The following is a 17,344-nucleotide window of genomic DNA, read 5'->3' on the forward strand; positions in this document are numbered from 1 at the left end:
ACACGATTAATCACAAAGGTTTTTTTTTTACATATATGTATATTTGTATTATAACGTGGATATCTGTACGTTATTCGAATAAATTCTTATTCATTTAATAACATTCCGAATGTTTCAGTGTTTTATTATTATGTCCTATTTATAAAAATAATCCTTTATCTGAATCACGAACATTAAATAAATTACGTAATTGGTTAATAGATTCTTTTAGACAATCATAAATACTCATGCCAGTATTCTGCGACGTGCTCTTAATTGTTATGTTGTATACAACATGTCTTATATATAAGAGTAGGAGATATATAAAGTATGTGTAATGTACCCATTCATATGATGTAACGTAAATAAATCTTAACAATGTAAACATAAAACCTACTTACTTACTTTCATTATGATATAAACTGTAACATCTTCATGGCGTATGATTCAAAATAACTCACGCGAAAATCGCGGAACAGATAGACGGTTTTAAATATTAAATGGGTATAATATCCCAAAGAGGCAACGTGTAATGACGTCATAATTGTCTCAAGGAATTAATTAATCCATCCCAATGGATTATTAAGATGGCGTCAACTGTTCTCGGAATTAGAATGACATTATCTTCTTGTGTCAACAAAGTTAAAGTCCTGCCCCTGGGTAAATATTAAGTGATTCTCGATGAGTGACTTCAGTAAATAAAACAAAAACAAAGTAAAAATTTGGTACGTTAAATACAGTTTAATAAAAAGAATTAAAAATTTGTGTTAGGATCATAGTGTTGTAATAGTAGTACTGAGTTATGATTTGGGGGTAGTTAAGAAAAGGGTGAATAGGCTGTTACTGAGACAGTGCGTTTACTACCCACTACTGGATGACGATGATGGAATGACAGTCAAGCTTAATCCGGTCCAAGTCAAATAAATTAATATATTGTAGGAATATGAGAGGGTAGAAGAGAATCAATGTAGGAATATGAGAGGGTAGGAGAGACTCAAACGACATATAAGCCGTTGTCAGAGGACATCAGGGCTCTTTTTTCGTTCGTAACGCGCGTTGGTGTGATAGTTTAGTCGTTAGTAGATTTTCGAAGTGTGTTTAAATCTTTCGATTGTATTATATTCGGATTTCATTTAACGATTAGTTTAAATCAAGATAGTTGAAAGTTATTCATTTAGAATTGTTTTTATTTTTGTGTAAATTTAATAAATTTGCAGTGGAATTGTATCGAATGTTATTTTTTAAAAAGCCAATTCTTACCTTGTTTCTAAGATCAGAAGTGGGATACGTACCTTGAGAACCCCGTTTGGTAAGGCCTTGTTATTTCAATTTACCCACACATTATTTTTTTTTGTGTTTTATTAAATATTTCATTATAACTTTTTTTAGACACTGAGTTATTTTAAATATCGTGTTACGTTATTATCGAGAATATTAATTTGTGTTAATTACTTTGTTTAAGCGGTGAGTAAGCTTTCATTGCGTTTGTTTGTTGATACGTTAATTTCTAGCGATCATACTTATTTAATTATTTTATTTTGTTACTAAAATGTCTGAACGTGAACGCAATTGTAGCCGCAGTGGTCTTGATAGTAATCCTCGTCGTGATCGTAGCTAGAGTCAGGGTAATAGTTCCCGTGAGCAATCCTTTGATGAGAATAACATGTTGAGACTTGATATGGAGGCAATGATGTCTCGTCTTAAAACGTTAGAGGCGAAAACAAGGGCTTCGTCCATGCCGCGCCGCGCGTCGGTGAATTCACACAACTATGAGGAATTGCGTTACAAAGGTTTGACGCCCGGTAGCGTTTGTAATAGGCAGTCATCACGACAGTTGCAGACACCAACGCGCGTCCGCGATATATCTCGCGTTTCCGATCGTCGTGTACCCTATAGAATGCGTGAATTATCGTCGATAGGGCATCTGGTTTCTCCGACGCATGTGACTTGACGTGAAGCTACCATTCAGAATGTTATCATCATCAGGATCCGGGACCTCGCTCGATCACGACAAGTAGGCGACGCGGGTATACCGTTGGAATTAGTACAGGCGAGTGTTACCGATTGCATTGCTAGTGCCTTCAAATCAATTAGTACGGCTGAAAAATTTCGGTATTACTATATTTCGAACTTTGATCCAAATCTACACAATTTTGACGATTAGTGCATACAAATTGATTGCGCGAAAGTTTAAAACAATTGGAATGATTTAGAATGCCTTTCACGAATAGGAAATTGTTTGTTAGGGGATGCGAAATCTTGGCTCAATAAATGGGTGTCTAGCTACCGTAGTTGGACCAATTCTAAGAAAGAATTCAAACCTTTATGTCCTGAAGTACCAGATTTTGCTGGAATATTGTTTGAAGTTATGAGTAAGAATTCCGATCACTATCCAACGTACGCGTAATATGTACGCCGGTCGTTACTTTGCTTACGTATAGTGCAAGGACTCGATGAGGAGCTTATTTCGGTTATAATTATTCGCAGTGTCATTGATCCAAATATTAGGGCTACGGCGACAAATGCTAAACTATTTCCGAATGATTTAGCCGAATTCTTTTCAATCTATGTTAAACCAAATACAATTAGTGTTTCGAGACAACTATACTCGCGTTCGGAATTGTGAAACGTTACGACAGATAGACGATCTCTGGAGTATTCACGTAAACGTAATCTGAGTGATATCAGGTGCTTTTTCTGTGGGCAGTTGGGGCAAAAAGAAGCTTTGTGTAGTAAGAGACCCAAAATCGAACGGTTATCAGGGAGTTTATCAAATAGTGAGGACGTTAAGTTATCTAGGCTCGAATCATGCACATATTTTATGAATTAATAGTGATGATTGTTCAGTCTGATGTTTCGATGACAATTGATACACCTCTGGTAGGTAACTATTTAGAGAGGGTTACTAAGAGGATAATTAATGAATTCTCTCGGTACTTGATTACGGGAACTGCTACATCAACCGTAAACATAGGTAGCATGTCAATTAAACTTAAATCCAGCATTCCTGTGTATAATCGGTCATATCAACTCTCACACGCTGAAACGATCCGTGGTCGTGACATAATAACAGATTTGCTTGAAAAGCAAATAATAAAGGAATGCTCGTTTTTAGCTACCACTATTGAATACCTGGGTCGAACGATTAGTAAAGGTCAGGATAGGCCAAGTCGTCAGAAAGTGCGGGCCTTAATTGATTCAGCCGAACAAAAAAAATCTTAAGCAAGTAAGGCAATTTCTGGGGTTAGCTAGCTATTTTAGGCGGTATATAGTTGGGTTTGCCCAAAGGGCTGCTTTCATAGCGGCACTTACTAAAAATTAACTTTCATTGAGGTGCTGAAAAACAGGCCGCTCGTGACTACATCATAGATTGTCTTACAAGTGAGCCAGTACTTGCCATTTATGATCCTACGCTGCCAATAGAAATACTACACAGATGCGAGCTCGATTGGTTACGGAGTCGTCATGATGAGAGTGCATAAGGGAAATCGTAAACGAGTACTGCCTTATTGTAGTAGACTCACTCAGGGGGCTGAGAGGAAGTAGCACTCGTACGAACTGAAGACGCTGGCAGTGATTAAGGTATTAGAGTATTTCAGGCATTATCTTGTGGTTGCACAGTTCATCGTGGTTACTGACTGTAACGCGTTAAAACTTACCCAACGTAAGAAAGACTTGTTGCCAAGGGTGGCTCGGTGGTGGGTATACCTCCAAGAATTCGATTCTAACCTGGAATATAGAAAAGGTTGTTTTTTGTCCCATGCAGATTATCTTAGCCGCAATCCGGTTAACTTATGTACCATTAAAAGACCGCTAAATTGGGCGCAAGTTGCTCAGGCTTCTGACGAGAAAACTCACTCTCTAAAACAAAAACTGGTGAATGGGCAGTTAAACCTCAGTCGTTATGACATCCTTTAAGTCAAGCTCTCACCTATTGGTGAAAATCCTAATTTTTGTTGTTATATTCCAAAAGGCCATAGACTGTCTTATGTGTATTTTCACGACGAACATGATCATCAAGGGGTTGATAAAACTGTAGACTTGATAACAAAACACTTTTAGTTCCCAGGGTTGAGAACATTTGCAAAGAAAAAAAAATACATTTCCCATTGTTTGGTTTGCCTTTCTCATAAAAAGGTAGCTCGTGCTCTTTCACGGCTCATTCATTCATGGGAGAAAACCAGACGTAGCATTTGAGGCAGTCCATATGGACACCTTGGGCCCCCTACCAGAAACTGACGGTCACCGTCATGTACTTATTATTATAGACGCGTTTTCAAAATTTTGTTTATTGTATCCCATGTTCCGACAAGACACTGACGAACTAAAGCAACACTTCACTACCATGGTGTCTCTCTTTGGAACTCCAAAATTAATTGTCACTGATCGGGGACGCATGTTTCAATGTTTCAAAGCACTGATTTTATTAATTGGGTCAAGGACTTGGCCAGCTGTTTTGTTGAGGTTACAGCTGATCCTAAACATAACAAAACGCAAGACAACTCAATATTCTGCTTTAAACCTGCTTATAGGTGCTGAAGCTGCTACACCGCTCATACGTAGTTTGATACGAGACGTTACTGTTGAAGGCTCAAGTGGTAATCGAGAAGTCCTTCGTCAAATGAGTCGTCAGAGGGCATCTAAACTCCTTCGTGCCAACTAAACTCGTCAAGATGCCTATGCTAACTAGAGACGTAAACAGCTCACTCTTTTGAACTAAATTCCTTAGTTTTTGTTAGCAAGGTGGCTCAGTCAACAAGGAAGCTGGACTCATGTATGCGGGGACCATACCGGGTTATGAAGACACTATCACACTGCCGATATGAGCTGCAGATGTTAGCTGGCTCATACGGCAAATCGACTCGAGCAGCTGCGGAATATATGGTCCCGTGGAAGTGAGAATGGACTCCCGATGTGTGTTCTGCTTTCTTTGATGGTGAGGTATTTGCCTTATTCTGCCTGAAATTTTGACTAAAACTCCTTTTGAGATTTTATTGAAATTTAATCCCATTGTGTTATTTATTTTAATTTTGTTTTGACACAAATCTCTAAATGTATTGGGGTTAAAGCGAGGAGACATGAGTTACTTGTTACGATGTGAGCGTTTGTCTTGGAGTGTATCGGACACGCTGTATTAGAGGTTAGATCTCTGGGTCTGGGATAGCTGTCTTGGAGTGCATCGGACAGGCTATGCCAGAAGTGGCGCTGTGCCTGGGACAACCGTTTGCCTTGGAGTGCATCGGGCCCGGTTGTCCTAGAAGTGGTGTTGTGTCTGGGATAACCGATTGCCTTGGAGTGCATCGGGCCGGTTATCCCGGAGGGGACGCTTAGGTTGGGATAACCATTTGCCTTGGAGTGCATCGGGCCGGTTATCCTAAGAGGTACGTTGAGCCTGGGATAGCCGTTTACCTTGGAGTGCATCGGGTTCGGTTATCCCAGGAGGGACCATAGGCCTGGGATAATTGTTTATCTTGGAGTGCATCGGATACGTTATCCTGAGGATCTGGTCTCTTGGTTAGGAATTAATTTAGTATGTTCGGAAGCTTGACTTTGATAGTGAGTTGTCTATCGACCTGTGGTTGTAAAAGATCATGAGTTTATTTATGGGATGTTGGTCGGCCAACATTGCCTGTATCAGATGGTATGTTTTGCAACATGTTTTTATAATAACCTTCACACACACACCAAGTCATGCCTCAAGCAATTCCTTGTGGGTCTCTGACGAGGTGTGAGGGGGCGATCTTCCGACAAGTCCCGCCCCAAGTGGTTGGTTATTGGGATGTTTTACAACCACTTTGTGTGGGCTATGTTTGTTTAGCTCACTTTACATTGACGTTAACCATGATGTTACTGTTGAGTTAAATCAAAAATCGAAAAGATTTCTGCCGTTATATTTCTCAATTTCAGACATAGACAATGAGGGAGAAGAGTTGTGTCATGACGCCAACTTGCCTCCGGAGGTTGACCTGCCTGTGGAGGGGACTGAGCCGCAATCAAGCCCGTCTGGAATGTCAAGACATTCAAAACTGAATACGTCTAGTGCGAATGAAAAGAATTTCCTGCCCTTGGTGCTAATACTACGTTTTGGACGTCAAGAAAGTTAAACACAAAGGAGCCCGGGGACGTGCTCATGTCAGGAAAGGCCGTGTAGGAATATGAGAGGGTAGAAGAGAATCAATGTAGGAATATGAGAGGGTAGGAGAGACTCAAACGACATATAAGCCGTTGTCAGAGGACATCAGGGCTCTTTTTTCGTTCGTAACGCGCGTTGGTGTGATAGTTTAGTCGTTAGTAGATTTTCGAAGTGTGTTTAAATCTTTCGATTGTATTATATTCGGATTTCATTTAACGATTAGTTTAAATCAAGATAGTTGAAAGTTATTCATTTAGAATTGTTTTTATTTTTGTGTAAATTTAATAAATTTGCAGTGGAATTGTATCGAATGTTATTTTTTAAAAAGCCAATTCTTACCTTGTTTCTAAGAATATATATATATATATATATTTGTGTGTAGTGGTGGCTTGGAGGTTAAAAGGCCCGCCTCTCATACGTGAGCGCGGGTTCGGAACCTGGCGAGTACCAATGTGGTTTTTCCGAGTCAGTATGTATTTTCTAAGAGTATTTAGACGGTGCTACCGAGCAGTGGCGGGATAACCAACAAGCCCAGCCGGGAAACCGGCTCGAAGGAGGCTACAGCATGCATCTTGGGTTCTATATATAAAGTGCTGGTGCAGAAGGCAAGGGGAAACCACTGCAACTATCTTCCCAAGAAAGTCATCATGTATACCGATCACTGATACGTGATGACCACGACGAGTCTGCAAAGACTCTTGCGACGATGATGATTCAAATAATAGAAGAGACAAATGTGTGTTTATCATATGTACATATATCAATTTAGTATGTGTGTAAAGTCGTATAAAATAATTTATAATTTACTCATATTCTTCTTACCGGAATAAAATATTATTTTATATAGTTAAAATATAATGTGGTTAGAAAAAAATATATTTTTTAATTTTTATTGGAATAAAATAAAATTATGCTCAAAGATAATATTTTTATGTAGATATTACAATAACTTGGCAGAGATGATTTGAAAAACTCAAATCACTAAGATAATTCAAAGTGCACAGTTGGCCACAATTTTGAAATACTAAAACACAAATGCTATGAAATTGGAAGTGTCAGCCCATATACGACCAGGGTTGAAACACAAAAGAAAATGAAATTGTAAGAAAAATCCTAATTTTTGAGTATCTTCAATAAATTGTTTGATGTTTTTATCACCTCTAATTAAACTTTCATGGGGTGGAGTTAAAATATCACAGGTTATTTTTTTGATTGAGCTACGAAATATATATGGGAAGGTGACCTACGTATGTCAACCCTGACCGCGAAAGTGAGGCTTATACAGCATTTTCGTAAAATATTCACATTAGAAGCTTCTGAGCTAAAAGTTGAAATAACCATAGCCATACTTTATGTACAATACAACTAAGAGGGATGAACATAACATTTGTTCAATTCGACAAAAACAAATGGGTATTGTAAGAAATATGGGTTTAAAACTAAATTAGAACAAATGTACGTCAGCAATATTGTTCTATATAAAAAATAACCTCTTTGTTACATTCCATTCATACCAAGTAATTAATAATAACTTACCTGCTTTTAATAACGGCCACAGAATTTAATATGCAGAAAGTAATATCACATACCATCGAATATTTTTATTTTTTATGTCTATTCAGCTTCTTTGAGAGATGTTAGTTGTTAGAAAGTAATTAAAATTGTCAAAAATCCACTTTATTATATAGATAATATTTTTAATAAATTATATACCCAACATTGTCTTTGCCAAGTAAAGTCAAATGGGAATCGAATTTCCAGTTTCTGTGCTTGTAGAGGACGCACATGCATACTTACAAAACTGAAAGTAAATTATCTGAAGTCATCTAAATTTTTCTGACACTTAGTATAACTATTGAATCGGGAACATTTGACTTAATGTTTTTCCTCAATAAATAAAAAAGCATCTCGAATATAAGACAAGACCATTAGGGTTCCGGCATCCATATTCAGTAACTTTGAATATAAATAACGAAAAGTATTAATAAATTTACTTTTCTCTCCCTTTGTAATACGAATATTTTAAGGAAAATCGTATTTTACAACCAGCATTATGTTAAAGTTTTTTTTAACTAAGCTATTAAGTCAGTGACTTGAAGGATAAGGTGTAAGTTTTTATAAAATTTAAAAGGATCGAATTCTAGTTTCACAAAAGAAGATTAAAAGTTTTCTATTTCTTAAATAAGTAAAACTAAACTTTGCATTTTTTTTTTCTAAATCAACATTTGCAAATCTCTTTAAATATATAGCTAGAAAATTAATAAAAACTTTCTTGCTTTTTCTGGTGTTGAAGTAATCTGTAGTTTGGACTTGCGCGCTCTATATAAAACCGTAGCAGTCAGCCGTGCTACCTCGAGCGCTACGCACGCTACGACCCTATTTCAATGCTACGGTATGTCTACGAACGAACTTTGTCAGAACCCATAACAAAGTGTGTGATCACAGTGAACGAAATATTGTGTGAAAAATTTACGTGTTGTGTTAAAAATGAATGTGTTTTTTAAATAAAATTATTTTGTCTCCGTTGTAATTTACACCAATCGGCGATGACCTTTCCATTTTACAGGTTAGTTGTGTATTTTTAATTAGGATTCTGTGTTTCGCTGTTTATCTTTACCCGAAATTATAATCTTTAAGGTCAAGATATTTTAATCTGCGAAATCAGCATAATATCTTATTAATATAACATAAATGAATCGCATTGGAAACTATTTCATAACTACAAATTATTTTGATAGGTTTTATATGAAGTTTTTAGCGTCAAATATAAATCGGAAATGAATTAAATCTTTATGGATGTCTGAAGAAATTGTATGTGTTCAATTATTAAAGAAAATATTAGCTGGATTTTAAATAAATATAAGAAATAGAAATTTATTTAAAACAGTAAACAAAACTTTTAAGTTACGACAAAATCATCTATTTAAAAAGGTTTTCTGTTTAATTTAGTTCCAACAATTTTCTTGTGATCAATTTTTATTTCGATTAAATGTATGTCTTTGTATGTAGAAAGTTATTAAATACATATAATTTATAAATATTTATGAAATCGTTTGTTATTGCATCTATATCAATACCTTATAACTATAGTAACCTCTAAATACCTTTTTACGATAGTAACCTTTGAGATAAAAGGTCCCATACGAAGTAAGTGACAAAAAATTTTCTAATCGTTTTATTAATACAAATACTCGTAAAATTATTGGGACTACTAAACAACGAAACTTAAATTCGGTTCTAGAGAGATTAAGGAGGCGTATACTTAAATGTATAATGTCATCCCGAGAAGGTTTTTAGGCTTCTTATTATACATATAACTATCAAAATTTTATTTTCACGCATAATAATTAAAAATTTTCTTTTACAAAAAAAAACAATGTAATCACACACTTTTTTTAAAAATAGTTTTCATTTATCATAGTAATAAATTTATTTCTGCATGTTTAAAAATAACTAAGATACAATAATTAGTATCAGATAAAAATCAAGAAAGTTTTTATGAAATAGTATCGAATTTCTACACCTCATAACAAACTATACAAAAAAAATATTACACTCACAGCAGACAATAGAATTCATGCTCTTTTGAACAGTAATAGGCGTTTCGTTACAAAGGTGTAAAACTGAAATCCTGTTTTACATTTTTGTATTTACATATTATAATTTTCACATTAAAATAAAGTAGTCTCTGCTATATTTTTGGATCAATGATATAAAAAAGTAATGCAATGCTCGGCAATGCAATATAAATTAAGTCACTAGTAAATTAACTTATAGTAATAATAATAACATGTTTATAGCATATATATAATTGGCAGTCTTTTTTTTCATTTATGTATAGTTTTAATGTCACAAAATAAAAATTCCCATTCTGGTTTATCACAAAGACGTATATTTTATTCGTATATACAGCTTCTAGATGGCTTATTTCTTAAGTCTTTCAGCCTCAGCATACTTCTAAGCTCAAATAAAAATTGACTTTCACATCATAAGAGAAATGGCTAGAAGCAAATCTTATAAATATTATGATGAAAAGCTTTTTGAGGCTTTCCACTAGCTGTTTTGAGTAAAACGGCTGTTTTAATAATTTATCATTCTGGCTTAAGGTTACTTTTGTTTCTCACAGCTTGCTTCAGTCTCGACAATATTCACTAAGTTGAATTTCTTATCTTGTAAGTATTTGATAAATTAAAATTTCACCCAGAACCGTATAGCTGTTGCTATTTTTTGGTCTGTCTGTATAATATTTAAAAGAAATAAATAGTCATGATAATTAAGATCATTTTTCATTATAAATTTATCAATCAATATTAGAAATCTGAATGAAAAGTCGTGAATCTACTATGTGGCTAATGTCAGAGTTTGCTAAATAGATCAATCGATGAGTTGAATAATTTAAGAGTTTATTTTTAATGGACGTTGTTTAGTCTGTATGCTCATTTATTCTTGGGACCTGTGGATATTTTAAAATGAACCTTACTTACTATTAACAGTTTTGTATTAACAGAAAAATTAGTATAACATTGAGGCAGTGTTATAAAAGTATAGATATAATATTTTAATATATGGTAATACCTCCTCAGGTGTCATCGGATACTTAACTAGCAGGTTTTAAAAACTTTACCCAAAAATAAAAGACTAATGGAACTTCCGCGCGTATTCGAATCACGTTTGTATATCTTTTACAATTGGGGCCAGGGAGATACTTCGGTTCATTCCCAATGGAGCTTGCGACTATCCATTCTGGATGAATCCTTTCACAGTGAGAGTTTTTGATGCAGTTAAAACAATTTGTTTTAAAATCCATAAATTTGTCTATATTTATACATGCATTATTACATATATATTGAATTGTAGTATTATAACTGAGGTAAAAATAGCACTAAAAAATGTTTATATAATAGAAAAAGATCTAAATTATCAATGACGGTAGAAAAATATATATTATCAAATAATGTGTATGTACAAAATATTTTTATATTATCTTAGATCCAATATGGCATGGCTTCGGAGAATATTCAAGAATATATATTATTTCAAAGCCACCTCTATATTTAAGAAGCCTCTTTTATCCCTAAATAGGATAACTACTATCGAATAATCGGGTTCATAAAAAATGTAACCGATACATTACACGAGTGATAAGCTGGTGAAAATACTTTCATTTGAATAAACATATAATATATTTGATATCATCTTTATCACGCCATATGTTGCAACCATTATGATAGTGATGTACATACAAATGCCACCAACATTATTTAAATCAGACGAGCTCTACTATGTCGTTACAACCCTTTAGGAGTGCTGGCTTATTTGTGTATGATGTGTATATTTTTTTAGCTCAAAACACTAGAAATAGAATAAATATAAATTGACCGATTTTACTTTCATAGTTTTTTTCGTTATAACATATCCATGACGTAGTCAAACGCGCTTCGTTTAAATAGATTTTCAGTCTTAATTGGAAATTTTTCAGATTTGAATATTTTTTATGAATTTTCACTCTACATATGTACTATAAAATTACGTCTAAATAAACCTGAGTGTAATGACTTAAATTGGTTACTTTATTATAAACACAGATTTAATGTAATCATATTCATCAGACATTCCTGAATCCATCTGTAGGCCATCGATCACCAGCACGTAACACTGATCATTGAAGGCCAATTAATTTAACTGAAATTGATTTAAGGCTAGCCTGCATTTATTTACTTTTACGGCTTTTATGACAACGTGAAACAAAATACTTACTTTTATACCACCACTAACATATTTACAACGTTTTGTTTTAGAAATATATTTTTAAAATTCTGTTAAAATAATAAAATATAATGGCTGGTGTGAATTTTATCGCTTGCACGTTAAACAATATTTATTTTTTAAAAAATTTACGACGAAATTTATCACGATTTTAATTTCTCACATCGGTGGATTTTCCAAACTCTTTGGTTTCAGAAGACTTTATTCTTTAATGAGATGAGGAGGGAGCCATAAAACAATTATGAAGAATTTTGTTTATACACACAAAGTTTTAAGTGTTATACTTTGAGAGTTGACTAACACGTCTTTCAAATTCATGCGTCACAGTCGCTAAGCTTAACTTTTGGAAATTCTGTTATTGTTCACGAGTAACATTTTAAGATAGGCGTACGGAATATACGGAATACGCATTGTTTAAAGCCTGATCGTATTAGTTTTCTGAAGTTACCTCTTAAATATTCCTACAAAATTGTATTCTACTTATTTTATCTTAATATTCAGTGAAAATTAATTATTAGTTTATTTTTATAACATCAGATATATTAATTTAAAAAATACAAAATTAAATTTTAACAAACAATTTTTTTTTTATTTGTTTTACTAATTAAGCGTTTTAAGTTTATTAAATACGAATGTGAGGTTATATTTTTAATTTGTATAGACTTTAAATTTTATTTTCTAATAACATTTTTGTTGCGAAATAAATCTTTTCATTGGAAATTTTTCATAATAATATTTTGTAAATTAAAAGTACATAAAAAAAATGATATTTATCTTATATCAATGCTAGGATATTTTACTTGAAATTGGATGTTTAATAGCAAAAGTAAAATTAATTTTATGGGTTTATTAAAATGTGTACTATAACTATAGCTAGTACGAATAGTGTAGGTGGCTATCGTATGTAACAATGTACATACCTGCTGATATTCACATAAATGGGGAGCTTTAGTCAGTCTCACGTTCAGATAAAAAAGAGATGAAGTTTCAAAAATAAACACATTTTAAAATTACGTGTGGTACTCGCAATTTAATTGCGGTTCCCGCAAATTATTCACGTTATTTAAATTTGCCATGCACTTCAAAGCATCAACGATAGATTTAAGATTAAATGTGTTATTTTAGGAATTAACTGTACTGTTTTATGATATGTTTTAATATTTTATTTTATTTTTATTACAATAAATTCGTAGTTATATACAAACTCGCTATCTTTTTGGTAATTTAAAATAATTTAAGCATAAACCTGTTCATATTTAAATTAAATATTCATTTAAATATTATTTAAGAACTGTAAATCAAAATTGTGGCTAGAAGAGTCCAGAGAAGAAAGAAATGAATAATTAATATAAGTGCATTTTGAACTCAGTTAAATATTTATTCCATGAATAATTCTGTCCCCTTCGGATAGTAGTTTAAAGTAGAAAAGTGAAGCAATTTATGTGGTCTGTTTGAATGTTTTCATTGCTGTTTTTATTTTATAAATGGGCATACTAAATAGACACTTCGTAGTTTAGGAGAGTTGTAATAGATATTTATATATTCCTTTAAATAAAAATCAAGTAAATATTTCTCGTCTTATTATTTGTTACAGTATTCAAAAATATTTGAACTCTAACTAACCTTTATTGTAAGGCAAGTATCAAATGATTTAAAATATATAGATAATGGAAATAGGGTATTTCCTTATATATCAATTTATTGTTAATAAAAATGATATCAATATTAAATGACATTGTAATAGCTAATAAGTCAGTTGTTTAAGATTTGTTTTGACATTTGATACTGGTGTTGGATTATTACAAAATATATTCCAAGCTAGGAAGCAATAATAAGAAATGATTCGTTCTGACTGTGATTTGTCCGGCGGTTTGTACCGATTATATTACGATTAGACGTAATTAATTCATATTGAAATTATGTGTTTTCAAAATATATCTCTAATAGAAACCAGACTTTGAAATTTTTACATAACTAAGGAATCGATAATGGTTAACGTTTCATCACTTTTTATATTTGTCTTTGAGATACCGAAAATATAATACCTTTGTTACCATGAGAACAAATGGCAAAGTGTTGTAACTTATCGCTTATTTACTATTACAATATTAAATGCTTTTTTAATTAAAGTTATCAGAACTTGTTGTTAAGTATGTTAGTGTCGCCATTTGTTATTAATTTTTTTATTAACAACATGTAATTTTTATTTAGAAATTATAAGGTTATATAGATAATGTAGCCAACTAGACTGAGTTGTAGTCTAGATTCTTTTTTATTACATGGTTTGACCGCGGTCAGGTTCCATCGAAAAATATTTTAATAGTTTGTAGCTTATAATCAGCCTATACATAAATAGGAGCCCACTGCTGAGCAAAGGCCTGTTCTCCACTTGGAGAAGGTTAGAGCATTAATCACCACGCTTGCTCAAGACGCGTTGGCGATTTCAATCTTATAATTTGAAATTGTAAGACCAGGTTTCCTCACTATGTTTTCCTTCACCGTTGGTCAGTGGTGTCTAAATACTCTTAGAAAGTACATTTGACTCGGAAAAGATCACATTGGTACTTGCTAGGTTTCGAACCCGCGCCCTCGCGTATGAGAGGCGGGCCTTTTAACCTCCAGGCCACCATGACTTTTTTTGTAGCTTATATATGTATTAAATTATAAATTAATTGAAAGTTGGCGTTAAACATTTAAAGTTTGGGGTAATTAATATATTATTATCATGTCACAATGTGTCCATTTCGTGCTAAAGACCACTGTACACTTATATTATACTCCAATCTCGTTAATGTCATTGTAGGGTTAAGTTTACTGTGCTCAACCCTTAACTTTGATACTATAGAATTTCTAAGCACATATAAGTTAGTAACTTAAGCATAATTGTGTTATAACTTGAGTGTTATATAATGATTGCGGTAGCTGTATTTACTTGGTAAATACATAAGTGTGTTTGATTAAACAATAAAAATGTTTTTGATTGCGTTGTTTGTGTTTTCAAACATGGCAACATATAATTAATTGAGACACTATTAATTATTCAGACTAAACAAGTTGACTGGTAATAATATTGACGAGTGCGATTTACATTATAATATAAAGAACTGCGTGGAAGGAATCCTGTCTAAATTCCAATTTTAGGTAAGTTGAATAAGAATATATAAAGTATTTATAAAGTTTAAGCCACAACATTTACCTTTTAGACAACAATCCAGAACTCCACATGCCATTGAGAAAGTTCTAAACCGCCTCGTTAGAGTAATGCGTGTACCAAATCGCCAAATGTTTGTTTAAACCGCTGTGGGCCTGATGGACAATCTGGTTTAGTGAGAGGTATTATTGCATCTACATGCATAGGTGACCCATCTTCGTTATATGTGTAAATAAATATTATTAGTCCTATTCCATATAAATTTATGACATTACATTTGTATAAAGATATTTTACTTTAAATATAAAAATGTCTGCTTTAATTACGTACAGGTAATGTATAAATTTGTGCCAAACGTTGTGCCTTGATGTGTAATTAAGTTTAGTTGAGGGTGCCTAACTGCAATTGGCTAAATATTTGGTACGAGTCAGGTTTAAACTAAATGTAGTATGCTTTCTGGATTGTTAGTTTTCTAATTATCGTTGAATTTCGTGTTACAACTGTAATTGGATAATATGCTATCATTGAATTGAAATGAAAAGAAAATTCTTAGACGTTTAAACCAGATCAAAGAAGCTTGTGCATTGAAAGATAACACCTTTCACGTTCAAAGTAAATAGAGCGAACTCTTTAGTTTTACCAACATATTTTATTTATTGAGCCTTGAGACGTCGATTCGCATTACATGGAAATAAAAAATAATAGCTTGGATAATATTTGTACTAGAAAATATATTTAGAGCTAGTATCATTAGTCTTCAGCTAATTTGTTTTCCACAAATCTAGGTGATCGACCACGACAAACGGGATTTAAGTTTTTAGATTGCCTCTATCTCTTAAAGCAATGATACTTAGATGAAACTTGTAAGAAATAGAAAGCATGACATGTCTCAAGAAATGTATGTGATTTAAATTATATCATAACAAAGTGTGTATATATTAAAATATATACTAGGTATAAGAAAAAGGAACATGTCAAATAAGTAGTTGTACAAAATAAAAAAAAGATTAATAAATTATTTTCATTTTCTTGATTCAATCGATTCACTATTTGAAGTTTGAACAATTTTTTGTGGCCCCTTAAGGAATTGTTAGACAATAATCCTAATAGCTATTTCATATAATTTTGATATATTAACGAAGTACGGTAATGTTACAGGAAATTATTTCTTAAGTGGTTCACGTAAAATCCATCAGAGATCCTAATTTGATAAATACTTCTGGGAATATAAAAAAAGTATGTAAGCTTTTATTGTTTGTGATTCTTGCTTTTGATGAATTATGTAGCTAGCAATCGTAGGTTTTGACCTCATTTAAAATTTATTATCTTATTTATATTTCATCAATTTTATATTATTTTTTCTCATTAAATTCCATATGTTTTTAGTTCAATCAAAACTTTTATATAAATAAAAGACCATAACATCTCAATAAGTTAAATTCACCTTATCACAGTTACATAGCATTACCAATAAAAGATAAATTTCGTTGAAGCTTTTCTCCGTTACAATACGAGGTCGATGGTCCAACAAAACAGATCCTCTGATCCCTGGAATTACAAGTAAGCCTGAACGTAAAGTAATTTAGACCGCGGACGTACAGCTTGTTTACCTTTTGGAAACTATTTTTCTAGACTCTATACACTTGGATTTGTAACATGTTTGGTATGAAAGAGAAGTATTTTGTTATATTTTTAAATTCAAACACATGTAAGGAAAACAAATTTATAGGAATTCACTAATGAAATGTGGAAAAATTCTATTACAAATACTTCAGTCCAATGTTAGTTAAATACAAATAAAACTATACAAGTACGTAGAGGTAATTATGATATCACATTTAGTTTATATATGGCATTAAATTTAGATGAAATGAATATTAAAAAGATAAGAGATATAATAAAACCGAAATCGCTCTTATAATTTAATATCAACTTTAATGTTATTTATCCAATTTAAGTAATTAGCTCTCGTTGTAAAATGTCACATATTTTTCCAATTAAAAGGCAGTTTTCATTTTAAGTGACGTTTTCAAGAGATCAGATAACCTTCAAAAATTTCATGTTTAAAATATAAAGTCGTATTTTTTAGTTATACGTATTGCAATATAGTTTATAAATGTGGCATCTAATTGAAGAAAAAATAATTTATAAGACTTTTACCATAGCAGGACTTATTCTGTGATGTATGATAAAGTATTGAATTAAAAATCAATATATATTTTTTGTTTGAACGATAACTTAATGAAAAGTTTATTAATTTTAGAAGAAATTAAAGCTCTGAGGAAGTCTCGGTTTTTTTTTCACGTCAAAAGGGA

General features: G+C 32.5%; 1 protein-coding gene across 1 annotated transcript in view; it reads left to right on the forward strand.

The window, feature by feature from the left end:
• The first annotated feature begins 8,468 nt into the window (after window positions 1-8,468).
• Window positions 8,469-17,344, forward strand: part of LOC116768125 (uncharacterized) — a 41,971-nt gene continuing 33,095 nt past the window's right edge. The window contains exon 1 of the mRNA XM_061523629.1: window positions 8,469-8,678. The gene's annotated coding sequence lies outside the window, so the exon portion shown is untranslated. The remainder of the gene's footprint in view (window positions 8,679-17,344) is intronic.

Source organism: Danaus plexippus, chromosome 19 (genome assembly GCF_018135715.1).
Source record: "Danaus plexippus chromosome 19, MEX_DaPlex, whole genome shotgun sequence".
NCBI classification, from domain to species: Eukaryota; Metazoa; Arthropoda; class Insecta; order Lepidoptera; family Nymphalidae; genus Danaus; species Danaus plexippus.